This window comes from Symphalangus syndactylus, chromosome 18 (genome assembly GCF_028878055.3).
Source record: "Symphalangus syndactylus isolate Jambi chromosome 18, NHGRI_mSymSyn1-v2.1_pri, whole genome shotgun sequence".
NCBI lineage: Eukaryota > Metazoa > Chordata > Mammalia > Primates > Hylobatidae > Symphalangus > Symphalangus syndactylus.
In genome coordinates this window covers 43,122,093-43,147,905 of record NC_072440.2, presented here as the reverse complement: position 1 = coordinate 43,147,905, position 25,813 = coordinate 43,122,093, and the positions used below count along the sequence as shown (strand labels likewise).

The following is a 25,813-nucleotide window of genomic DNA, read 5'->3' as shown; positions in this document are numbered from 1 at the left end:
AAATCACCAGCCCCCTTAAAGTGAGAAACTTCATGCCACCAGCAAAAGAACCACATGAGCTATTCCCATATAGGCAGACTATATCTGAAGAACTTGCCAAATTCTCTGGTAGAGCCAGCCTTAAACACACGTAGGCTCTGAGATGACTCACAATAGGATTTGTCAAGTCAGAATGGTCCTGCCTCTGCACTCCTCCCCTTCCTTTGCTTCAACCCAGGAGGGGCCCAAGGCAACCTAGAGAGTGAATGAGAAGGCAGAAAAAAATCAAGGCAGTAAGATGGAGAAGCAAGTCGTCTCTCTTCCACTGCAGGTCTGGGCTTGGGGTGGGGTAGCAGTGATAGAATCTTTAACTTCGAAATAAGTGTACATTTTTATTACTACATTTGACTGGACATAATAATAACTAAACTGAGACTGTTTTTCTGACTAGGAGTGACAGACCACTATCTATTGCCTGAGAGGGGCCAGCCACCAGGATGAATTTGAAGAGGCAGTTTGGGAAAGGAAAGTAGCTGTGCTCTGCTTAAAATCTGTGAGTCCCACTTGCTAAGAGTGACAGTTATAGGGTCTCAACTGAGATCCTGTAAGAATTAAGGTACAGTGCTACAAATGTACAGTGGGCACATAAAAAAAATTTTCAGACCCATTTATAATGAAAACTATGAAACGCTGGTGAAATAACTTGAAAAAGATACCAAATGTATTAGTTCATTTTCACACTGCTGATAAAGACACACCTGAAACTGGGAACAAAAACAGGCTTAATTGGACTTACAGTTCCACATGACTGGGGAGGCCTCAGAAGCATGGCAGGAGGTGAAAAGCACTTCTTACATGGGAGTGGCAAGAGAAAAATGAGGAGGAAGCAAAAGCAGAAACTCCTGATAAACCATCAGATCTCGTGAGACTTATTCACCATCATGAGAACAGCATGGGAAAGACCAGCCCCCACGATTCAATTACTTCCCCCAGGTCCCTCCCACAACACGTGGGAATTCTGGGAGATACAATTCAAGTTGAGATTTGAGTGGGGACACAGCCAAACCATATCACCAAAAAATGAACAGATATTCCATGTTCATGGATTAGAAGAATCAATATTATTAGACTGTCCATACTAACCAAAGCAATCTACATATTCAATGCAACTCCAATCAAGATACCAATGACATTCTTCACAAAAATAGAAGAAACTACCCTAAAATTTATATGGAACCACAAAAGACCCAGAATAGTCAAAGCTGTCCTAAGCAAAAAGAACAAAACTGGAAGAATCACATTATCTGACTTCAAATTATACTACAGAGCTATAGCAACCAAAACAGCACAGTACTGGCATAAAAACAGACACAGACTAATGGAACAGAACGGAGGACCAAGAAACAAATCCACACACCTAAAGTGAACTCATTTCCTACAAAGGCACATATACACAATGAGTACTATTCAGCCATAAAAAAGAACAAGATTCAGTCATTTGCAACAATGTGGATGTAACTGAAGGTCATTATGTTAAGTGAAATAAGCCAGGCACAGAAAGACAATAGTGTGTGTTCTCACTTATTTGTGGGATCTAAAAATCAGACAATTGAACTCATGGAGATGGAGAGTAGAAGGATGGTTACTAGAGGCTGGGAAATGTAGTCAGTGGGTGAGGAGGAGGTGGGGATGGGATGGTTAATGGCTACAGAAAATATTTAGAAAGAATGAATAAGACCCACTATTTGATAGCACAATAGGGTGACTATAGTCAATACAAGTTTAATTGTACATTTAAAAATAACTAAAACAGTATAATTGGATTGTTGGTAACACAAAGGATAAATGCCTGAGGGGATGGATATTCCATTCTCCATGATGTGATTATTATTCACTATATGGCTGCATCAAAACATCTCATGTAATCCATAAAAATACACACCTACTGTGTACCCACAAAAATTAAAAACTAAAAAAAAAAACAAAACTGACCCAAAATGGATTAGGAAACCTACTTTGGATCCCTTCTTCTCCATCAAGAGTCTCCATCTAGGTCAGCTCAGGGCTTGATTTGTAACCAGAAAATGCCACAAGAGCCTCGAGATTTTCTCCACAGGAGTCAGCCCTGAGATGCTCATTAATCACTGAAAACAAGTAGTCGTTTCATGCCAAGGCTGAGAGCATTCTGTTCCTAAGCAGTCCCCTCGTCTCTCTGATCTTCCAGGAAAGAGCATAGCAATGGTCCATCCTTTGGGGATGCAAGCCCTGTCCCATTCACAGTTTGAGGGAATTGCCGCCTGCTTCCATGCCTCCAAGCACAGCTGTCTATTCCTCCCCTTCCAGAATTATGCCACAATGTCTGCCCTCTGTGAGCCCTTAGGGACACATCTGGACTCTTCGTCCAGGGTTTGTACCTGCAGGAATAGGCTGTGTAGCAAATTCTGCCATGTTCCACCCAGATCTGGGTGTTAGTCCCTCAGCTTTGCATCCTTCTGCGAAGGGATGTGATTCCACCTGAAGTCACACCATTGCTTGGTTTCCCTTCTTACTTGCTTGCTTCCCCACTTCCTTCCTGGTTTCTTCTTAGAACACTTTATTACTAAATAACTTGTATACTGGGTGTGATTCTAGCAACCCGACCTAAAACAAGTTGTTAGACCTACTCAGCTTTACCACACTGGCTCACCTTCTGACTTTGTGCTATAAAACTAACTGGTCTCTAACCAATACTCAAAGAGGACAAGAATGCAGGTCTCAGGCATGAGTAACTGGAATATAATCTCCGCATAAGGCACCCCCAATCTCAAAATACTACACCTCTCAAGCAGTGACTTCTTAAGCACTCTTTATAAATATAAGGACATTAGTCACAAACAAACATTTATTCAAATTTGTTTTTACTCTTCCCCTTTGTTTTTCAATCTATTTTGAGTGCCATTCTCCTTTAGTTTCTGAAGAGACTGAATAAACAGTCCACTTGAAAGCAGGCATACTGAATATCCATTGAAAGTTAAGAGACCATACAGATAAGAGTCAAAATATGCCTAAAGTGAAACTCTTAGTGAAATTCAATACCTATTTCTTTATATGGAATGGTGTAAAGCTAAGTTGATTGAACCATATAATAAAGCAATAGTCAACAGAAAAATCAATAGAGGTACATTATGCACCCATTTAAAGGACTTCAGCCTATAAAAAAGACCTATGCCACAGAACTTTTAGTTATGAAACAGACGGAGAGACGGCAGCTCCTTAGAAATCTGCAAGTGGAGGCTCTAATTCCTGGAGGGGTTGCACCAATTTGGATGCAACTGCTTCTTCCCCATTTGGAGCACACTGATGAGCCACAAAGAACCCAGTAGGCTCCCTCTTGATCGCCTTGGACAGTCAGCCATGATTGTCTTCTCACTTTGCACAAAGGGCAGTGTGACAACTGGCCACTTTATAGGGAGAAACATGGTGACAGCCTCTCACAGTTCTCCATTTAGTCTGAGCCTCCTTCTCCCAAGCTGCTCACCACTACAAGCCCACATCAGTAAATACCCACATTTACTTTTATTGGCCCCTTCTCTGCACCATCTGGATTAGAAGTAGTGTTCAGGCAAGTTTTGAGAAAGACTTCAGTTCCAAGAGTTGAAACCACGGGGAAAGGTTTTACATATATTTTCATCTACTGAGAGAAGCATCAGCTGAAGACGATTGAGAGGCAAAACAGCTCAGAAGGTGCTAGAGACAGACTGCCAGTTTAAATCCTACACCTGCAACAGGACATCCTGGGTCAAAGTTCTTTGACTCTACATGCCTCCTTCTCCTCGTTTGTCAAATTAGGATGATAATATTTACCTCAAAGGGTTGTTGGGAGGATTAAGTTAATACTTTTAAAAGTGCTTAGATGAGCACCTAACACATAGTAAACACTCACTAAATATAATGCCTGGCTGTTGTTTCAATCACTGTTATTTGTGTCTTCCTCTTCTTCTTCACCATCATCATCATTATCACCACCTTTCCCTAAGAAAATTTACAAACTTGAAGCAATGTTTATTTAATTCAAAATAAAGGCCCCATAAGCTTCACACAGGAGCACACTCCATGTCTGCAGGAATTCTCATCACTCCTGTGTTCTCCCTATATATTTGCATCTCTTACTGGCCAGAAGACCTAGCTCTGGTATATATAACTGAATTAGTCACTGGAATGTGACTATGGCTGCCATTTTTTTTTTACAAGCCTATTTGTATTTGTCCCATTTCCCAACCTTGAGACCTCAAGATGTCAGGAAAAAAGACTAAACTTGGAGTCAGAGCCTTGGTTCCTAATCTTGGCTCCCACTAGTTGTATGACAAAGAGCAAGTTACTTAACCTCTTTGCACTTCAATTTCCTCACCTGCAAAGGACAGAAATTGGGTAATTAATATCTGCCTTTCATTACCTCCCAGAACTGTAGTAAATCTCAAATAAGATATGGTATGTGAAAGTGAACTCCCCCATGCAGGTTCAGTGCCCCATTCACTCATTCATTCTCGTCTCTCTAAACATACTTTGTGTAGACAAAGATCATTTACTTCCATTTTTAATTCCAGTGTCAAAAGAGTACAACATACCTTCCAAAGGGCATATAAGCATTCCATTCTTAACACAAATGGCTGCCTCCTCTTTTCTTCCCCTGGGTTTCAAAGCTGTAATACGAGTACACAGCCACTTTTAAATTCTTTCCTATTTTCCACTCTCTCTAATTACATGATATCATGGACTAAAAGATAGACCATGAGATCTTCATGTTGCTACAACTTACAAGTGACGCAAATTATCATTAGCAAACTGCATCTGAAACTGAGAGCACTTCACCCGTAAGGATCCCAAGAAGAAACAGCCCACTCTAATAGAGTAAAAGCAAAGGCTGAGTGCGGAGCTTAAGGAATACATTGGGACCAACCTGTAGATATTTCAAAAGCACTAATTATTGCTACAGCTGGTCATAGGAAGACTAAACCAACTGCACTTATCTGTAATGATTTTTTTTTTAAATGCTACCAACGCATTTCACACGTGCTAAAAACTCCAGGCTAAATTGGTTGCAAGACATAAGGCCATCAGGGCATTCAACGAAATAGTCTCTGCAATTATCACTAATTAACCAGCCCTAACAGTTGGAAGCCAGTTGGAGAGGTTTACGCTTGAATGTAAATGAGGAAGGAAGGACCTGCTGGAATGAGATGGTGTGGCATATTTGTTTTGTTTTGACTTCTTTCCAGACATATTTCAGTTTACATAAATATTTGAAGGTTGGATCAGACAGGATTTACAGCACAATGGTATCAGGAATGTCTTTATAAAAACTTTGATATGGCCTAAATTAGGTTTCAAGAAGGAAGGGCAGCCGTGGGAGCAGGAGCCTTTTTCAGTATTTAACTTTATGTCCTGAACAGTGCCTCACGCTACTTCATAAATCACAGGTACCTTGGACTTAGAATGCGCAAGCCCTGTTTCCATGGCCTCGATTTCAGCAGGGACAGACACTGCCTGGAGAGAGAGCTTGCCAACCTTCTGGTTTAAGCACTGCATGTGTGACCTTTGGTTGACCTTAGGTTCTGGGATTTGAGGGTTAAAGTTGTCTTTTGGCATTGGAGCCTGATTTTTTTTTTCTCCAAAAGTGTTTAGAGAAATAAGAGAGCGCCCCACCCTCTGCAGCAGGGCAAGCTGTTTCCTGTAGAAGCAAGAATTAGTGGCTATCTCAGTTATTCCTTGTGAAAAATACTTCTTCAGGAGAGAAACTCTTTCTCAAGGGGTCTGTTTCTGTTTCTCTTTCAGTGCCTAACTCTCCAAGGAGTTTACTTAGAATTAGCATGGTCTTTGCATAAAGGCCGATAAAGCAAAGACGATGCTGTTTGTTTTCAAGGTGAGAATTAGACCAAAACAAGAATCTGACAGGTTGAACCAAATGAAAAGCCCTCACTTCTCTGAACATGAATTTTCCTCGCACAAATTGCTTTTTCCTGAAGGCAGATCACTGAGGGGCAGGTGGATTATAGGAACCTAAACTACAAAATCATCTCTAATAAATGAACATTTTTACCGCAACAACGGTTGATTAGGGATATACCACGAAATGTACTAGCCTATTTCTGAGTGAAGCAGGAAAGCTTTCATAGAGAGGTTTTATTGTTTACATTCAGTGAAAGGAAAAGTCTGACTTGAAGTAGTCAGATATAATCTCTCTCTGAATTAAAAGGGTTCTATTGTACTAAGATGCTGGTGCTGTTAGCAAAGGTGAATCCAGGATTTTTGCCCAGCCACAGAATGCCTTTATACAAGCGAGCTATACATGTGGCCACAAACAGACAAACTTGCCTGGTTATTGGCAGACATTCTCAGTGTAAGAAGAGTTTATTTTCCTTTAGGAGCCCACAGTTGAACAATGTTCTGGTGCCCTAGCTGTTTCATAACTTTCCATGTAATTAAGCAGTTGGCATGACCTTCTGTAGCAAGATAATAATAGGAATTAGCAAAGGCGGGGCTTGTACACAAGGACACTTTGGACTACTCAAGCTCACAAATAAAAGCTTTCAAATAAATGCAAAACTGTCTTTCAAATTCAAAGAGCTTTCCCAGTGAAGTGACACTCCCCCAACACACACACACACACACACACACACACACACACACACACACACACGGCAAGCAAACATGACAAAATTTCCTGTAACTTGAGAACTGCAAGAGACAACTCAAAAAGGTGGGAGGAAGCAGACCTGGTCATCATTTTTCAAAAGCCACCTTCACGTCTAGATGACCTTAAGGATGAATGTCAAAGCTAGTCATTTGGAAAAAAAAAAAAAAAAAAGTCACTACAGATTTCTAGGAGTAAGCTGGTTTTGAAAAAGAAATTATGATTTAAATAAAAATAATAAACCCATGAGCAGAGCAGAGCAGAGCACAAATTACATGGCCACTGAACACCAAGTGGTTTCAAACCGAGATCCAGTAGAACAGATGTGCACCTTTCCTGGGACAGAAATCTGAGCACTTTTGTCCAGGATAGTTCAATAAGCAGGCAACAGATAGGTGGGTGTGGTAGATAGCCTCCAAAGATGGCTGCCATCAATGCCTGCACTTCCTAGACGCATGGGCTGCTTCCCCCATCAAGATGGGAATCTAATTCCATCTGGAAATCTGAGCCATCCTTGGTGCCTAGCTGGACAACAAATATGGCAGAAATGGGGCTGCATAACTTCTGAGGCTAGTTACTATGGCTGTGCAGTTTCCCCTGGATCTGTTGGAATACTCACTGGAAGGATGGACCCAGCATCTCACTGTGAGAAGCTCGAACCTCATGAGAAGCCACACATAGGCACTCTGGTCAACAGCCTCATCTGGGCTCTCAACCATCGGCCATCAGGAGCTGCTGACCATGCCAGTCAGCCATATTGGTTGTGCAGCCCCAGCCAACACCTGCCTGCAACTTCATGAAAGATGCCAAGCAAGAATTGTCCAGCTGAGACCCATTAATTCACAGAACCATGAGACATAATAAATGTGTGCATATATATGAAGTGGGTATGAAATTACTTTGCTCATTTTTTCCTTATTGACTTATAAGAGCTTTTTGTAAGCGAGGGATAGTAACTCTTTGCCTAACATTTTAATACTGTTACCAAATGAAAGGTCTTGACTGTAAGTTGTACCGCTTTTTGGCTTGTTGAACGGAGAGTTGAACAAAACACACAAACAAAGCAACAGAAGAAGAGAGTAACAAAAGCACAGATTTATTGAAGCAAAAGTACACTCCACAGAGTGGGAGCGGGCTCGAGCAAGTGGCTCAAGAGCCACCCCCACCCCATTGCAATGTTCTTTAGGGTTTTTATTAAGCTAAACAAAAACTTGTTAACACCCCTAGGTGCCCTTTAGAGGCCTCCAATTGGTTATACCCTATGAAAGATTGCCCTACGACCAGTCCGAGGCTGAAGTGGAGACTTCTGTCCTGTTGTCACAGGAGTGAAAATGTGGCCTGTTTACTGCCTAATCTTGCCCAGAACTGGCTGCACCTGCTGTTCTCTTGCTTATGCCTTAACCCTTGGTTACCCTAATTCCCTATTCTTCTATCTCAATACCATACATTTTCTCGATTTTGCCATTTGCCTTTTCTCTGGGTAAAAAATTATTGTGTTTTTGTGTCTGATGTAGTCAATTATTCAATTATTTGCTGCTATGGCTTTTGCTTTCATAGGCCTGCCCCACATCAAATTGAAATCCATTTCTCTGATTATTTATGTGTGAATGTAACATATGTTTATTGAACACCTACTCTGTGCCAGGCACTCTCCACTTTGCAGTGAATAAGATAAAATAGGGGGCTGGGAGCAATGCTTCATATGGGTAATCCCAGCGACTCAGGAGGCGTAGTCAGGAGGATTGCTTGAGGCCCAGGAGTTTGAGACTAGCATGGGCTAAATAGTGAGACTTTATCTTTTCAAAAATGAAAAAAAAAAAAAAAATTAGCTGGCCATGGTGGTATGTACCTATAGCCCTAGCTACTTAAGAGGCTGAGGCATGAGGATTGCTGGAGCCCAGGAGTTGGAGGCTACAGTAAGCTGTGATCACACCACTGCACTCCAGCCTGGGCTACAGGGTAAGACCCCGTCTCAAAACACAAAAGAAAGAATAGTACCATACCTTCATTGAGCTCATAGTCTTCTAGGGAGTTAGAATGGGGTGGATTTGAACACAGAACTGCTATGAAGAATGTTACCTGTAGTAATGGGGAACACGTAGGCTGCTATGGAAGCCCATAGCAGGGGCATTTATGGACTTCCAGGGACGTCAAAGAAAACTTCCTGTAGGAAGTGACATCTAAGCTGCATTCTGAGTCATATATTTATGGCTTCATTCTACATTTAAATCAGGAGTTAATTTAAGTTCAAGCAGCAATGTACCTAGTAAATATGATCAAAATAAGAGCTATCATTGCTTTTACATGTTGGATTTCTATATGTGCTTGGGTCTGTTTCTCGGCTTTGCATCCTATTTTTTTTTTTTTAAAGCTGCCTCTTTTTGGCTCCTAGGTGTTCTTTTTGTAATTATTGTCTTAATTTTGTATTCGAGCCAACATATAAAATCATTTGCTTTGCTTTTATTAATACTTTTTACCCTAAATTACTTTTCTTGATGTACACCTGTACTTTTGTCAATCTATTACAGTAAAATCACTTTTCACAATATTTATTATAGTTTTCCATTTAACTTCTTAAAATGTTTATTATCTAAAAATTGTATGTACTAAAAGTGCATACAGTATATTTTCACCACTTAATGAAGAATAAAAAATGACACCCATGTCCCTCACACTGTGGTGTGATCCATGCAGAGGGCTCATGTGCTGCTTTCTGATCTGTCCATTTCTGCGCCCTCAGCAGTATCCTACACTGAAATAGCACTGAGCATTCCCTTGCTTTTCTTCATAGTTTTACCACGTGTGTTCCTCCAAACAATATATCATTTCATTTGCCTTGTTTCAACTTTTTATTTTATTTATTTTTTTTGAGATGGAGTCTTGCTCTGTCGCCCAGGCCGGAGTGCAGTGGCACGATCTCGGCTCACTGCAAGTTCCCCTTCCCGGGTTCACGCCATTCTGCTGCCTCAGCCTCTCCGAGTAGCTGGGACTACAGGTGTCTGCCACCACGCCCAGCTAATTTTTTATATTTTTAGTGGAGACGGGGTTTCATCGTGGTCTCGATCTCCTGGCCTCGTGATCTGCCCACCTCGGCCTCCCAAAGTGCTGGGATTACAAGCATGAGCCACCGGGCCCGGCCTAACTTTTCTTAATGAAATCATTCTATATTTTTGTAACTTCCTTATGTGCTTCAGCATCATATGTGTTTACATATACAGACAGAATACAGCATGTTCGTTTATTTTTACTGCTACATAGTAGCACAGTATATGTATATCCTGAAGTTTTTTAATCCAATTCATTGTTGATGGATATTTGTATTACTTTAAGGTTTTTGCTAATAGGAATAATGCTTTTCTGAACATGCCCTGGTTCACCTGTAAAAGTTTCTCTAAGATTTATACATAGAAGATAATTCCTGGGTCATAGAGTATACACATATTCACCTTTGCCAGTTAGTGCTGGATTGTTCAACAAAGCGATTGTAACAAGTTACACTCCCACAAGCAGCCTTTGAAAGCTCCTGTTGCTTTCTTGCCAACACTTGGTATTAACTGACTTTTTAACTTTCATTAATCTGATATGAAAGGATACTATTGTAGTATTTATTTATATTGTCTTAACATATAATAAGAGCAATAATATTTTATATATTTATTGGCTGTTTGTATTTCCTCTAGAAAATGACTGTTCGTGGAAATTGCCCATTTTTCTGTTAGTTTATTCCTCTCTTTCTTAATGATTCAAAGGAGTTCTTTTGCACTCTGAGACTAACCCTTTGGTCACATGTGTGGCAAATGTCTTCTCCCTGTTTATGACTCTTATTTTCTCTCTCTCAGAGAAAATAAGGTTTCTTCTGATAAGCTGAAGTTCTCGATTTTAATATAGTCAAATATAATAATCTTTTCCTTTATGTTTAGATGCTTTTGGTGTCTTGTGTAGGAAGTCTTTCCCTACCTTGAAATCATAAAGATATTTCCTCGAAATCATAAAGATATTTTTTCTAAAAGGTTTAAATTTGGCCTTTCCATTTTTAAGTCATGAATGCATCTGGAAATGACTTTCGTGTAAGTTCTAAAGAGAAAAGCATTTTTAATTTTTTTATCCTTTGCAAGGACAACCAATTTTCCCCCATTACTTCTAATTGAATAGTCCTTTTTTGCCTCGTTGATTTTTTACTCACTGAAGATGACATCTTTTAGGAGTTCTAAATTTATGCGAAGGTATTCAATCCACCCTCTCCTGGATTAAGCTCCAGTTTTTGCTCCTGTCCCTTGAGAATATTTGGCCCATCGAAATCTAGACAAAATCCTCCAGGGATTTAAGGGAGTATAAGGGGATATTGCACAAGGCAAACACAGATCAGAGTTCACTTCTACCTGTGGTATCACCCTTTCTTCTGTCTCTGGCCTCCAATTATTTTTCCACTTTACCACCAGCTCAGTCCTGCCTTTATAAATATTAATTTCAGGTGTCAGTATAAGAAGAAATTTCTCTATACTTTCAATTAAAATTATTGCCCTTAATTTAAAATCTAAATCAATTTGATGCTATTTCCAGTTCTTTTTATTTCACTTATAAAGTTAGGATTCTTTCTTTCTTTTTACATCATTGTTATTACATTTAATCTGGTTAGCTATGTTTCTCAAAAAATTTTCCAGGAAGGGTACACGAATAATTCCATTCCTGTGAATATTTTAGTATTTCCCTTACATGAGAAAGACATCTTGGCTGAGTGACACTCTTTCCCCTCTGCATTCTTTAGATGTTATTCCATTGTCTTCATCAGAAAATGTTCCTGAAGTGCTTGAGATTGGGCTAAACTGTTGGCCTGTTTTTGTTTTTGTGGGCTGATTTTTATGGAGGTAGGGGTAGAAATAAAGTAATAGTGATCTGCTTCTGTTTCTATTGTTGGATGATTACAGAAATTTCTTTTTTTCATTTCCTTTTCTTTTGTTGATGTTATTTAACATCACCAGAATATACTTTGATATGGGTTGTTATTTATTAAGTTTTCTCAGGTTACAATAATCCCTTTCAATCTGCAGATTCAGATTGTCCTTCATTCTAGGAAAGTTTTCTTACATTATATCACTGAATGTTTTATTTTTTCTCTTTTCTTGTCCATGAATTGCTATTTTCTGTGTATTAAATCTCCATCAACTATTCTTCATAGCCATAATGTCATTTCTAATCTCTTGCAATTCAGTTCTTTTCCTCAGTTATTTTTGGATTTTTCTCTATTCTATCTTTTATCTCACTAATTTTGATTCTTCATAGTATCAATGTTGTTTTTACTACTTCTAATGTCATTTAAATCGCTTTAACAAAATGGCTAGTCAGGCTGCAGTCGTGAATATTCCATAGTATTTCAGATTTAAACTGGCCTCAATCTCACAAGGTTTTAAAACTTGTATGAAGAGTGAAAACAAAAATGATAATTGACTTCATTGTTGAGAAAAAAGTGTAAATATAATATATAACATATATATAAATATACAAATTTGGCATTTGTGATGTTTTTACATGCTTTTGTTTTGTCTCTTTTCTCCAAATGTACATTCCATTTTGAGAAGAAACTTAGGAAAGTAGCCAGACATGAGTAAGTTTGGCCGCACCCAGAGAGTGAGCTGATGAATTCCCTTCCAAATCTACAGTTCTATAATATGTAAACTGTAATTGTTTCTCAGACTGTTAAAAAATTCCATCAACTTCTCTGATACATTAAGTAGATTTGTACATTATTTTTTCTTTTTTAATGAAATAGCAACTGTCTTCTGTCAAAATGAAGAGTCCATAAATAAAATCCTGTCCAAAGTAACAAAAGAAAGGTATAGCAATTCATAGTGTTTTCAATTCTTAAGATCTAAATAAAACATTAAACCCCCAGAAAATAAATGCCATCTGTGTTGAAAAACTCAGAACAAATACCTTCTCCGATCATGTTGGAATATAGTATTTACTTCAGATATGAAGTGATTTCACAGATCCTAACTTTAATGATCATGTCATTTTTATGAATGGGAAAATCTAAGGTGTAGTGAGGGGAGATATTTAAAAATATCTAAGGAACCAAGAGTTGAACAGACCAGAACCCCTTAGCAGCCAATGTTATTTTTTTAAGTGTATATGAGAATGTCTGTGCAAGGATTCTCCTGCTCTTTAGGAGTAGGTAGAACTATTATTGCAAAGTTGTCATTTTCAAGTGAATAGTGTGTGGGTAGCTTCCTTTATGTCTGGACAAATAAGAGCTGTGCAGGAATTTGCTAATTAGTATGTGTTGATGGCTCAGTTCAGTAGCCCTGCCTCAGGACTCAGACCAGGATACCATAAGTATTTTTAAACTTCTTCAAGCATAATACCTGTAGGAAAAGATGAACAGAATTGGAATTATTTGACTCGGAAGAAAGAATACCAAAAGCTAAACTTGCTATTTTCAAATAGCTCAGAAGAATTACAACTTTGTATGACCCACAAAAAGGAAAATTAGATAATTGCAACAGGAATTGGTTAACATCAAAGAAAGAACTTCCCAGTTATAAAGACTGGGGGGGAAAACACCAGGTAAAATAACAAAATAATAATGACAACACTAATAAGTATGGTTTATTGAATATATTATGTGCCATTTCCATTTTAAGCACTTTATAGACATTAACTCATTTAATCTTCACAATAATGTTGTATGGTCATATTGTTGCTTCAATTTCACATTTATTTGTCCATTTAACAATTATTTTTGAAGGCCTACTATGTACCAAGCACTGTTCTAGACAGAAGGATTAGAGATTCATAAGACTGGACAAAGTCTCTGTACCCCTGAAGCTTTTATTCAGGCATTGGCAGATGGGGGAGGTTGACAATGAACAAAGAAATAAGAAAAATAACTTAGAGTGAAAACTATTATGCAGAGAATGGAAAATAGAGGGTTATGATAATCATCAATGAACTAGGCAGTCAGAGAAGTATCTCTAAGGAGGTGAATTCTGATTGACAAGAAGGAGACAACATGTGTAGGGAAATGGAAGAATATTGCTGGTAGAGAGCAGGTGGAGGCAAGGCACTAAAGCAGCAACAAACTTAACCACTTCCAGAGGCCAAAAGAAGCCCGCTGCGCCAGGGCATGGTAGACAAGGGTAAATGTCTACCAGGAAGTCCCATAACAGTTAAACACCATCCAAAGGCTTTACCCTAACCCTTGTAAAGCGCCATAACCTGTTCTCTGACCTCTCTTTGGTCTTCACCCTGTGCCATTTCCCCTTGTCTACAGGGAGAGTACAGTGGTGCAATCTCAGCTCACTGCAGCCTCTGCCTCTCAGGTTCAAGCAATTCTCCCACCTCAGCCTCCCAAGTAGCTGGGACTACAGGTGCAGGACACCGTGCCTGGCTACTTTTTGTATTTTTGGTAGAAACGGGTTTCACCATGTTAGCTAGGCTAGTCTTGAGCCTCTGACCTCAAGTGATCCTCCCGCTTTGGCCTCCCAATGTACTGGGATGACAGGCGTGAGCCACTGTGCCCAGCCTATTTCTTTTAAAAATACCTCTATTGTAATGACTAGAATAATTCTGTATAAAAATTTGCTACAAAATCAATCAATCGATTCATTATATTTCTTAAACATCATTTGGGCTTCTATGTGTAGAGAATGGATTGTAGGATGGCAAGCACAGAGGTCATCTGCAGGAAGGTCATGAAGCCTTTCTTCTGGAGCAGGGAGGCCTCCCCTGTGAAGGTGGAAACAGGAGGCTGAGCCACTGACCTGCTCTGTAATTCAGCCACAGCTAGGGCATACTACATTCTCCCACTCTATAGTGGCTGACCAGTGCCAATTAGAGCCCCGATTTGCTATCAGTTGCCCATGTGGTTAAGTACTGTCTTTTTGTTTATTTGTTTAAACTCAAAATTATGGCAGCAGTTGACCTACCTGCCAACATAACGCAATTCCTACACACATACACACACACACACACACACACACACACACACAGAGGTAATGGGGGAAAATCATTTTACACTGTCTTTAGTTACATGGAAATGCCTTAGAATGAAATGTGTCTGACTTGGGTCAACTGTTATCTATAATATAAGGATGAGTCTACCCAAGGAATTTCTTTCCTGTCTTTCAAATAGTACGTTCCAGAAGAATCAAGATCCAGATGTGATCGAGGAACTTCTCATGACAGTGGAGAAACTCAGCCTGCCAATATTACTAAAGGGAAAAAAAGGTTTTGAGGTAGATATCCTCCAGATTTTGTTGGATAAGGGGGAATTAATAATGTGGCATATGAGATCAGTCCCATAATGAGGGAGAAAAGATCAGAGGAATCTTGAACGTTGATGTGTCCATCACAAAATCATCTGCATGCATCTCTCATTCTCCTTCTATAATATTCTCAAGTCAAATAAATGATGTTCAATGTCTATGTTCAATATGTGAAACAGATATTGGAAAAACAAAAGTACAACCTTGAACTTCAGTGATTAAACAAAGGTAATGTAGGAGCTCTTGATCTGTTTCTTGAAACAAATAGGCTACTCAAATCACATCCACTACAGGACATCATTATGGTCTACAGACACAATGATGCAGTACTAATAAAAAACTTAGCCATATCAATAATATTTATTAAAGATCTCCTCTAGGTCAGATATTGTGTCGAGTGCTGCGAGATCTTTTCCTAAGGATGGAAAATATTTATAGAACTACTGGTGACCTATGTCTCCAAAATTGAGATAAATTTCTGCAACATTCTTTGGGACTCTTTAGAAACATTTCCCATTTGGGAAACTTCTTAAACAAAAATGGTGATTGACTGTTCTGCTCATTTATGCAAGAAAAAATTGAATGGATTTCATCTGGAAGAGTTTCCTAACACTGAAAATACTGAAAACAAACAAACAAACCACATACGTTACTTAAGTCACACAGATTTGGCCTCTAACCAAAAAAGAGAGGGGGAAATATTAACATACAAAGCATTGCATTCCTTCCATATATACGTAAATAGTGTACTTGGACCATAACAGCAAGAATCCAGAATCAATGAATCATGGCTAAGATATCCATAAAATACTTGAAGCGAAAATAGTGTGGTTTCTTTTAATACTTATACAAAAATTCAGGGCTTTCACATAATCACTAATGAAAAAATGCCACTTGTTCTAGTCCTTCGTAATTGCTAAATATTACATTCACATTGTTACCTATTCACTTTTTCTGATTTTAAAAGTAGTATTTCCTCACTAAAGAAAAGTTGGAAAATCAGGAAGATTATAAAGAATTTGTCCCACTTTTTAAAGGAAAATCTCCCATAATCCCGCAACCTAGAATTAATGGCTAATATTTTGGGTAGGTTTCATTCAGCCTTTTTCTTATATGAACCTTATATTTTTACACAGTTAAGAAACAATCATACGTACACTTTTTAAAACTTTTATTTTAGCTTTGGGGGTACATATGAAGGTTTGTTACATAAGTAAACACATGTCACAGGGATTTGTTGTACATATTATTTCATCACCCAGGTGTTAAGCCTAGTACCCAATAGTTATTTTTTCTGCTCCTGTCCCTTCTGCCACCCTCCCCCATCAACAATAGGCCAACTGTCTTTTGTTTCCTTCTTTGTGTTCGTAAGTTCTTATCATTTAGATCCCACTTATAAGTGAGAACACGTGGTATTTGGTTTTCTGTTCCTGCATTAGTTTGCTAAGGATAATAGCCTCCAGCTCCATTCATGTTCCCACAAAGACATGATATCCTTTTTTATGACTGCATGGTATTCCGTGGTGTATGGAATTTTCTTTATCCAATCTGTCACTGATGTCATTTAGGTTGATTTTGCGTCTTTGCTATTGTGAATAGTGCTGCAATGAACATTCGCATGCATGTGTCTTTATGGTAGAATGACTTATATTCCTCTGGGTATATACCCAGTAATGGGATTGCTGGGTCAAATGGTAGTTCTGCTTTTAGCTCTTTGAGGAATCAACATACTGCTTTCCACAATGATTGAAAAAATTTAGATTCCCACCAACAGCGTATTTTTCTCTGCAACCTTACGAGCATCTGTTATTTTTTGACTTTTTAATAATAGCCATTCTGACTATTATGAGATGGCATCTCACTGTGGTTTTGATTTGCATTTCTCTAACGATCAGTAATACCAAGGTTTTTTTATATGCTTGTTGGCTACATGTATGTCTTCTTTTGGGAACTGTCTGTTCATGTCCTTTGCCCACTTTTTAATGGAGTTGTTTTTCTCTTGCAAATTTGCTTAAGTTCCTTAAAGATGTTGGATATTAGACCTTTGTCAGATACATAGTTTGCAAATACTTTCTACTATACTGTAGGTTGTCTGTTTACTCTGTTGATATGTGCAGAAGCTCTTACATTTAATTAGATCCCATTTTCCAATGTTAGCTTTTGTTAAAATTGCTTTTGGTGTCTTTGTCATGAAATCTTTGCCCATTCCTATTAATATGTCCAGGATGGTATTGTGTAGGTTGTCTGTCTTCCAGGGTTTTTAGTTTTGGGTTTTATATTTAAGTTTTTAATTCATCTTGAGTTTTCTGTTTGTTTGTTTTTTGTATGGTATAAGGAAGGGGTCCAGTTTCAACCTTCTGCATATGGCTAGCTAGTTATCCCAGCACCATTTATTGAATAGGGAGTCTTTTCCACATTGCTTATTTTTGTCAGCTTTGCAAAAATCATATGTCACAGCTGTGCAGCCTTATTTCTGGGCTCTCTATGCTGTTCCATTAGTCTATGTCCCTGTTTTTGTACTAGTACCATGCTGTTTTGGTTACTGTAGCCTTGTAGTATAGTTTGAAGTCAGGTAACATGATGCCTCCAGCTTTGTTCTTTTTGCTTAGGATTGCCTTGGCTATTCAGGTTCTTTTTTTGCTTCCATTTTAATTTTTAAATAGTTTTTCATTTTGTGAAGAACATCATCGGTAGTTTGATAGGAATAGCATTGAATCTGTAAATTGCTTTGGGCAATATAGCCATTTTAATGATAATGATTCTTACTATCTGATATGGTTTGGCTCTGTGTCCCAACCCAAATCTTATCTTGAATTGAACTCTCATAATTCCCACATGTTGTGGGAGGGACTTGGTGGGAGATAACTGAGTCATGGGGACAATTTCCTTCATACTGTTCTCCTGGTAGTGAATAAGTCTCACAAAATCTGTAGTTTTATTAGGGATTTCCACTGTTGTGTCTTCGTCATTTCTCTCTTTGCCTGCTGCCATCCATGTAAGATGGGACTTGCTCCTCCTTGCCTTCCACCATGATTTTGAGGCTTCCCCAGCCATGTGGAACTATAAGTCCAGTTAAACGTCTTTCTTTTGTAAATTGCCCAACCTAGGGTATGTCTTCATCAGCAGCATGAAAATGAACTAATACAGTAAATTGGTACCAATAGAGTGTGGCGCTGCTGAGAAGATAACCGAAAATGTGGAAGCAACTTTGGAACTGGGTAATAGGCAGAGGCTGGAATAGTTTGGAGAGCTCAGAAGGCAGGAAAATGTGGGAAAGTTTGGAACTTCCTAGAGACTTGTTGAATGGCTTTGACCAAAATGCTAATAGCAATATGGACAATAAGGTCCAGGCTGAGGTGGTCTCAGATGGAAATGAGGAACTTGTTGGGAACTTGAGCAAAGGTGACTCTTGTTATGTTTTAGCAAAGAAACTGGCAGCATTTTGCCCCTGCCCTAGAAATTTGTGGAACTTTGAACTTTAGAGAGATGCTTTAGGGTATCTGGAGGAAGAAATTTCTAAGCAGCAAAGCATTCAACAGGTGACTTGGGTGCTATTTAAAACATTCAGTTTTAAAAGGGGAACAGAGCATAAAACTGTGAAAAGTTTGCAGCTTAACAATGCAATAGAAAAGAAAATCCCATTTTCTGAGGAGAAATTCAAGCAGGCTACAAAAGTTTGCATAAGTACCAAGGAGCTAAATGTTAATCCCCAAGACAATGGGGAAAATGTCTGCAGGGCATGTCAGAGGTCTTCACAGCAGCCCTCCCATCACAGGCCTGGAGGCCTAGGAGGAAAAAGTGGTTTTATGGGCCAGGCCCGGGGTCCCCTTGCTGTGTGCCACCTAGGGACTTGGTGCCCTGCATCCCAGCTGCTCCAGCCATAGCTGAAAGGGGTCAATGTAGAGCTCGGGCCATGTCTTCAGATCGTGCAAGCTCCAAGCCTGGGAAGCTTCCACATAATGTTGAGGCTGTGGGTGCACAGAAATCAAGAATTGAGGTTTGGGAACCTCTGCCTAGATTTCAGAAGATGTATGGAAATGCCTGGATGCCCAGGCAGAAGTTTGCTGCAGGGGTTGGGCTCTCATGGAGAACCTCTGCTAGGGCAGTGTGGAAGGGAGATGTGGGGTCAGAGTCCCCACACAGAGTGTACTGGGGCACTGCCCAGTGGAACTGTGAGAAGAGAGTCACCATCCTCCAGACCCCAAAATGGTAGATCCACCAACAGCTTGCACCGTGAACCTGGAAAAGCTGCAGACACTCATCACAAGCCAGTGGAATCAGCTGGAAGGAAGACCATACTTTGCAAAGCCACAGGGGCAGAGCTGCCCAAGACCATGGGAACTCATCTCTTGCATCAGCGTGACCTGGATATGAGACATGGAGTCAAAAGAGATCATTTTGGAGCTTTAAGATTTGACTGTCCCACTGGATTTCAGATTTGCATGGGCCCTGTAGCCCCTTTATTTTGGCCAATGTCTCCCATTTGAAATGGTTGTATTTACCCAATAGCTGTATCCCCATTGTATCTAGGAAGTAACTAGCTTGCTTTTGGTTTTACAGGCTCATAGGTGGAAGGGACTTGCCTTGTCTCAAATGAGACTTTGGACTGTAGACTTTTGAGTTAATGCTCAAATGAATTAAGACTTTGAGGCACTGTTGGGAAGGCATGATTGGTTTTGAAATGTGAGGACATGAGATTTGGCAGGGGCCAGGGGCAGAAGGATATGGTTTGGTTCTGTGTCCCCACCCAAATCTCATCTTGAATTGAACTCCCATAATTCCCACATGTTTTGGGAGGGACCTGGTGGGAGATAATTGAATCATGGGGGCAGTTTCCTTCATACTGTTCTCCTGGAAGTAAATATGTCTCACAAGATAGTATTATTTTATCAGGGGTTTCTGCTGTCACGTCTTCCTCGTTTCTCTCTTTGCCTGCTGCCTTCCATGTAAGATGGGACTTGCCCCTCTTTGCCTTCCACGATGATTGTGAGGCTTCCCCAGCCATGTGGAAATATAAGTCCAATTAAACCTCTTGCTTTTGTAAATTGCCCAGTCTTGGATATGTCTTTATCAGCAGCATGAATACAAACTAATACACTATCCATGAGCATGGGATGTTTTTCCATTTGTTTGTGTTTTCTCTGATTTCTTTGAGCATTGTTTTATAATTCTCATTGTAGAGATCTTTCACCTTGCTGGTTAGCTGTATTCTTGGGTATTTTATTTTGTTAGTGGCAATAGTGAATGGGATTGCCTTTCTGATTTGACTCTCAGTTTGGCTGTTGTTGGTGTATAGGAATGCTAGTGATTTGTGTACATTGATTTTGTATCCTGCAACTTTGCTGAAGTTGTTTATCAGGTGGAGGAGCTTTTGGGCTGAGACTATGGGGTTTTCCAGATATAGAATTACGTTGTCTGCAAACAGAGATAGTTTGATGTCCTCTCTATTTGGGTTCCCTTTTTTTCTTTCTCTTGTCTGATTGCTGTAGCTGGGACTTCCAATACTACGCTTAATAGAAGTGGTGAGAGAGGACATCATTGTCCTGTACCAGTTTTCAAGGAGAGTGCTTCCAGCTTTTGCTTATTCAGTATAATGTTGGCTGTAGGTTTGTCATAGATGGCTCTTATTATTTTAAGGTATGTTCCTTCAATACCTAGTTTATTGAGAGTTTTCGACATGAAGGGATGTTGAGTTTATTGAAAGCCTTTTCGGGATCTATTGAAATAATCATGTGGTTTTTTTCTTTAGTTCTGTTTATGTGATGAATCACATTTATTGATTTGCATATGTTGAACCAACATTTCATCCCAGGGATGAAGCCTACTTAATCATGGTTGATTAGCTTTTTGATGTGCTGTGGGATTCAGTTTGCAAGTATTTTGGTGAGGATTTTTCCACTGATGTTTATCAAGGATATTGGCTTGAAGTTTTCTTTTTTTATTGTGTCAGCACCAGATTTTGGTATCAAGATGATGCTGGCCTCATTGATTGAGTTGGGGAAGAGTTCCTCCTCCTCAATTTTTTGGAATAGTTTCTGTAAGAATGGTACCAGCTCTTCTTTGTACATCTGGTAGAAATTAACCCATCAGGTCTTGGACTTTTTTTGTTGGTAGGCTATTTATTACTGATTCAATTTCAGCACTTGTTATTGGTCTGTTCAGGGAATCAATTTCTTCTTGGCTCAGTCTTGGGAGGCTGCGTGTGTCCAGGAATTTATTCAACTCTTCTAAGTTTTCTGGTTTGTGTGCATAGAGGGGTTCATAGTAGTTTCCGATGGTTGTTTTTATTTCTGTGGGGTCAGTGGTAACATTCCCTTCATCATTTCTAACTGTGTCTCTTTGGATCTTACCTCTTTTCTTCTTAATTAGCCTAGATAGTGGCCTATATATTTTATTAATTTTTTCAAAAAACCAACTCCTGGATTTGTTGGTCTCTCTATATATGTATATATATACTTTAAGTTCTGGGTACATGTGCAGAACGTGCAGGTTTGTTACATAGGTATACACGTTCTATGGTGGTTTGCTGCACCCATCAACCCATCATCTACATTGGATATTTCTCCTAATGCTAGGGATTAGCTAGGGATTAGCATCCCTAATCCTAGGGGTCTCCCCTAGCCCCCCACCTGCCAACAGGCTCCAGTGTGTGATGTTCCCCTCCCTGTGTCCATGCATTGTCATTGTTCAACTCCCACTTATGAGTGAGAACATGCAGTGTTTGGTTTTCTGTTCTTGTGTTAGTTTGCTGAGAATGATGGTTTCTAGCTTCATCCATGTCCTTGCTAAGGACATGAACCCATCCTTTTTATGGCTGCATAGTATTTCATGGTGCATATGTGTCACATTTTCTTTATCCAGTCTATCATTGATGGGCATTTGGGTTGGTTCCAAGTCTTTGCTATTGTGAACAGTGCCACAATAAACATAAATGTGCGTGTGTCTTTATAGTAAATTATTTATAATCCTTTGGGTATATACCCAGTAATGGGATTGCTGGGTCAAATGGTATTTGTCTTTTGAATGATTTTTCATGACTTGACTTCCTTTAGTTCAGCTCTGATTTTTGTTATTTCTCATATTCTGCTAACTTTGGGGTTGATTTGTCCTTGCTTCTCTAATTCTTTCAGTTGTGAAGTTAGGTTGTTAATCTGATATCTTTCTAATGCTTTACGTGGGCATTTAGTGCTATGAATTTCCCTTTTAACACAGCCTTAGCTGTGTCTCAGAGATTCTGGTATGTTATATCTTTGTTTTCAATATTTTCAAAAAACTTCTTGATTTCTGCCTTAATTTCATTATTTACCCAAAAGTCATTCAGGAGCATGTCATTTAATTTCCATGTAATTGCATGGTTTTAAGTAATTCAATTTTTCTAGTCTTGACTTCTATTTTTATTATGTTGTGGTCCAAGAGTGTGTTTCGTATGATTTGCGTTCTTTTGTATTTGTTGAGTATTGTTTTATGTCCAATTATGTGGTGGATTTGAGAGTATGTGCCATGTGGTGATGAGAAGATACATACACTTTTTAAAACTTGCTTTTTTAATACTACGAGCACTTTCCCATGTCATTAAAACTTCTTCATAAATGTTCTTTTGATAGGTACAAAATATTATATTTCCGAGCCTCTATATTTTTAACATTTATGTTGCTTCTAATGTTTTTCTATTATAAAAACTCTACAGTGGTTGTAATGACTAGAATTTTTGCATTACATTTTGAATGACTTTATTGTAATGACTAGAATAATTCTTTATAAAAATTGCTACAAAATTAATCAACCAATCGATTCATTATATTTCTTAAACATCATTCTGGCTTCTGTGTAGAGAACGGATTGTAGGAGGGCAAGCACGGAGGTCATCTGCAGGGAGATCATCAAGCCTTTCCCCAGGAGCAGGGAGAGGCAGGAAAATGGACCCAGGGGATCTAGCTAGTCACCTCTTCAAAAATGTAATATTAATGACATCCCAGCAGAGTTTTGAAAAGAGTAAAAGAGTTTCTAGTCCATGAATAGGCAAATAGAAGTGGTATTTTCCCCCTACATTTTCCTTCCTCAATCTGGGTCATAAAGAAATTGATTGAAAAAGGGACTAGAGGGTTCTTCTCTAGGTATGGCATATTGATTGACAGGGTAGCAGACCTCAGCAGAGACATGAAGCTGCCCAGCACTTTTTTTTCCCCATCTCACTATCAGCTACCATGTCCCTCCACTCCAAGAACATTGGAAGTCAACTGCTCAGAGGTATTTCAAATACCCAGAAATGTCCTTATACACCACAGTGTTCAATCAACTTCCCCAAAGTCCCAACAGTTGTTTAGAATATGCCTTGTCCCAGGACTGCTGGGTTGCACAACTCCAGGTATACCGTTTGTATTATATTCTATATTATTTTTTTTCCAAAAAATAATATATTAGTCCACAGGTCCAAGGAGTTCAGAGAAGCCTAAAGAGATTGAACAACAAGGTAAAGAAAAAGGAAGAGGTGGAGGAGGAGGGAGGAGAAGAATGAAACCCATACAATCCCACACCCTTCTAGATCCATCATAGTCGAGTGGCTTAAAACTAAAGATAAAGAGAAAATCTTGAGGAAAGTTGAAAAAGAAAACATTGCATACAAAGGAACAAAGCTAAGAGTGACAGCAGGAGTCTTATCTGAAACTATGCAAGCCAGAAAACAGTAGAATGATCCCTTTAAAATGCTGAAAGAAAAATACTAGTAACCCAGAATGTATGCCCAGTGGAAAAAAAATCCCAAAAATTAAAGAGAAATCAAGACTTTTTCAGACAAACAGAAACTGAGAGAACTTATTATCAGCAGACCTACACTACAAAAATTGTGAAAGGAAGTTCTACAGGTAGAAGGAAGATGTTACTGATCAAAACTTGGAATATGGAGCCAGACAGATCTCCAGAAATGGTCAAAATGAAGGGTTTTCTAGCTGTAAGTGAATTGAATTAAATTATTATTATTATAATTTTGAGATGCAGTCTCACTCTGCCGCCAGCCTGGAGTGTGGTGGCAAGATCTCAGCTCACTGCAACCTCTGACTGTCTGGTTCAAGCTATTCTCCTGCCTCAGCCTCCCGAGTAGCTGGGATCATAGGCACGCACCACCACGCCCAGCTAATTTTTGTATTTTTAGTAGAGACGGGGTTTCACCATGTTGGCCAGGATGGTCTCGATCTCCTGACCTCGTGATTAGCCCTCCACCTCCCAAATGCTGAGATTACAGGCGTGAGCCACCACGCCCGGCTAATTAAATTATTTTTAACATAAAGTGTCAATTAGCAGACACTGTGGTTGCCCACCACATCTCCTCCAATGGGCTGAAATACTCTTTTCCCACTTGCAGAAGAGGTGAAGAGCTGCTATCAGGTCACAGCTATATTCTTCTCCTGAGAACTGACCTTGACCAATGGCAGCCACTTGGAAACAGAGTATGCAGAAAGCTATTCATGGGTTCCTGGGGTGTCCAGTAACCAATGACTAACAGATATGAGGCACCAAAAAGGCCTGCCCTTTTGCCTGAAGGTGGGATAATTCTGTGGTACCATTCCTGTTTAAAGGTTCCCTATGGAATCAGCAGAAGCTGGCTTCATCTGAATTCATATCTTTGGCCTTTTCCCCTGCCCTATTCTGCTTCCTTCCCTTTGGCACAGGTTTCACCTGAGAGCTGTCCCTCAACATTCCCTCAATCTCTGCTTCTGGGGAACCTGACCCAAGGCACTCTACATTTCACCACAAAGCATGATGTTTGCCATAGGTTTCTGTGCTATGTATCATGCTGTATATCCAGTCAAGAAATTCCCTTCTGTTCTCAGTTTCCTAAAGAGTGTATATCAAGAATGGAAGATACTTTTTGTAAAAAAATTTTCCACATTTATTCTTATGATCATATGCTTTTATTCCCCTTTATTTTGGTAACGTGGCAACATACAAAATCAACCTAGAATTCTTGGAATAAATGCAACTTAGTCAATTTTTTTTTAAATTTTAATCTTAATACTTTTCAAGGCTAAGCAGGGAGCAGCAGGAGAAATCTCAAATACATTTAAACCTTCCAAAGCTGCCAACCACAAGAACACTAGCCATTTCACATTCAACGAGTTTGTCTTCTATCAGGCTTACAAAAGGAACAGGACTGTCCACAGGTAAGGGTGGAATGAGAGGGTCTGCAAGCACCTATCAATCTTTTGGCTTCTAACACCAGCTTTTGCTTGAAGGAGCAGTAAAACTTCATGCTTCAGCCCTTAGGCAGAGCCCTTCAGAGGATCAAAACACATGGGTAATCAATCCCATAGGATTACGTGAGTAGGCAGTACAAAAGGAATTTGTGAACTGGCACAGGGCCTTTCCTAGACTAGATTTTCAAAAAATATTGGCCTATTAACAGATTTTTATCACCTATTTATCATAGACTACTTTCCTCATCTTTACTTTGTGCATATTAGAAGTTGGAGGAACTTAAACTCTAAGACCATAGTCCTTTTATCACCAAATCCTTATTTTTATTACTAAGGAAAGAAATAGCTATCAACATTCTAACTAGAAAATACATGAATTTTTGTGTATGGAATAAGTACCCTAAAACACACAAACACACAAGCTCTAGAGTGATGGTGGGTTAATCCCATGAGAAATACCTTTATCCAACTTTATTTGGTCTCTCTTGAGACCCCCATTCTGGAAATGGCTCATCAGGGCTGATAACACAGTTTTTTTTGTTTTGTTTTGTTTTTGGTTTTGATTTTGAAACAGGGTTCTGCTTTGTTACCCAGGCTGAAGTGCAGTGGCACAATCATAGCTTACTGCAGCCTCAAACCCCTGGGCTCAAGCAATCCTCCCACACAGCTGGGATTACAGGTGTGAGCCCCAACACCTGGCCAGATGACAC

The 25,813-nt window shown here is 39.3% G+C and overlaps 1 long non-coding RNA gene across 1 annotated transcript; it reads left to right on the top strand.

The window, feature by feature from the left end:
• Positions 1-205: 205 nt before the first annotated feature.
• Positions 206-14,976, top strand: LOC129468332 (uncharacterized). The gene is made up of 3 exons (XR_008652606.2): positions 206-310; positions 431-532; positions 14,781-14,976. It is a non-coding gene; the product is annotated as an uncharacterized lncRNA (long non-coding RNA).
• The last annotated feature ends 10,837 nt before the right edge of the window (positions 14,977-25,813 follow it).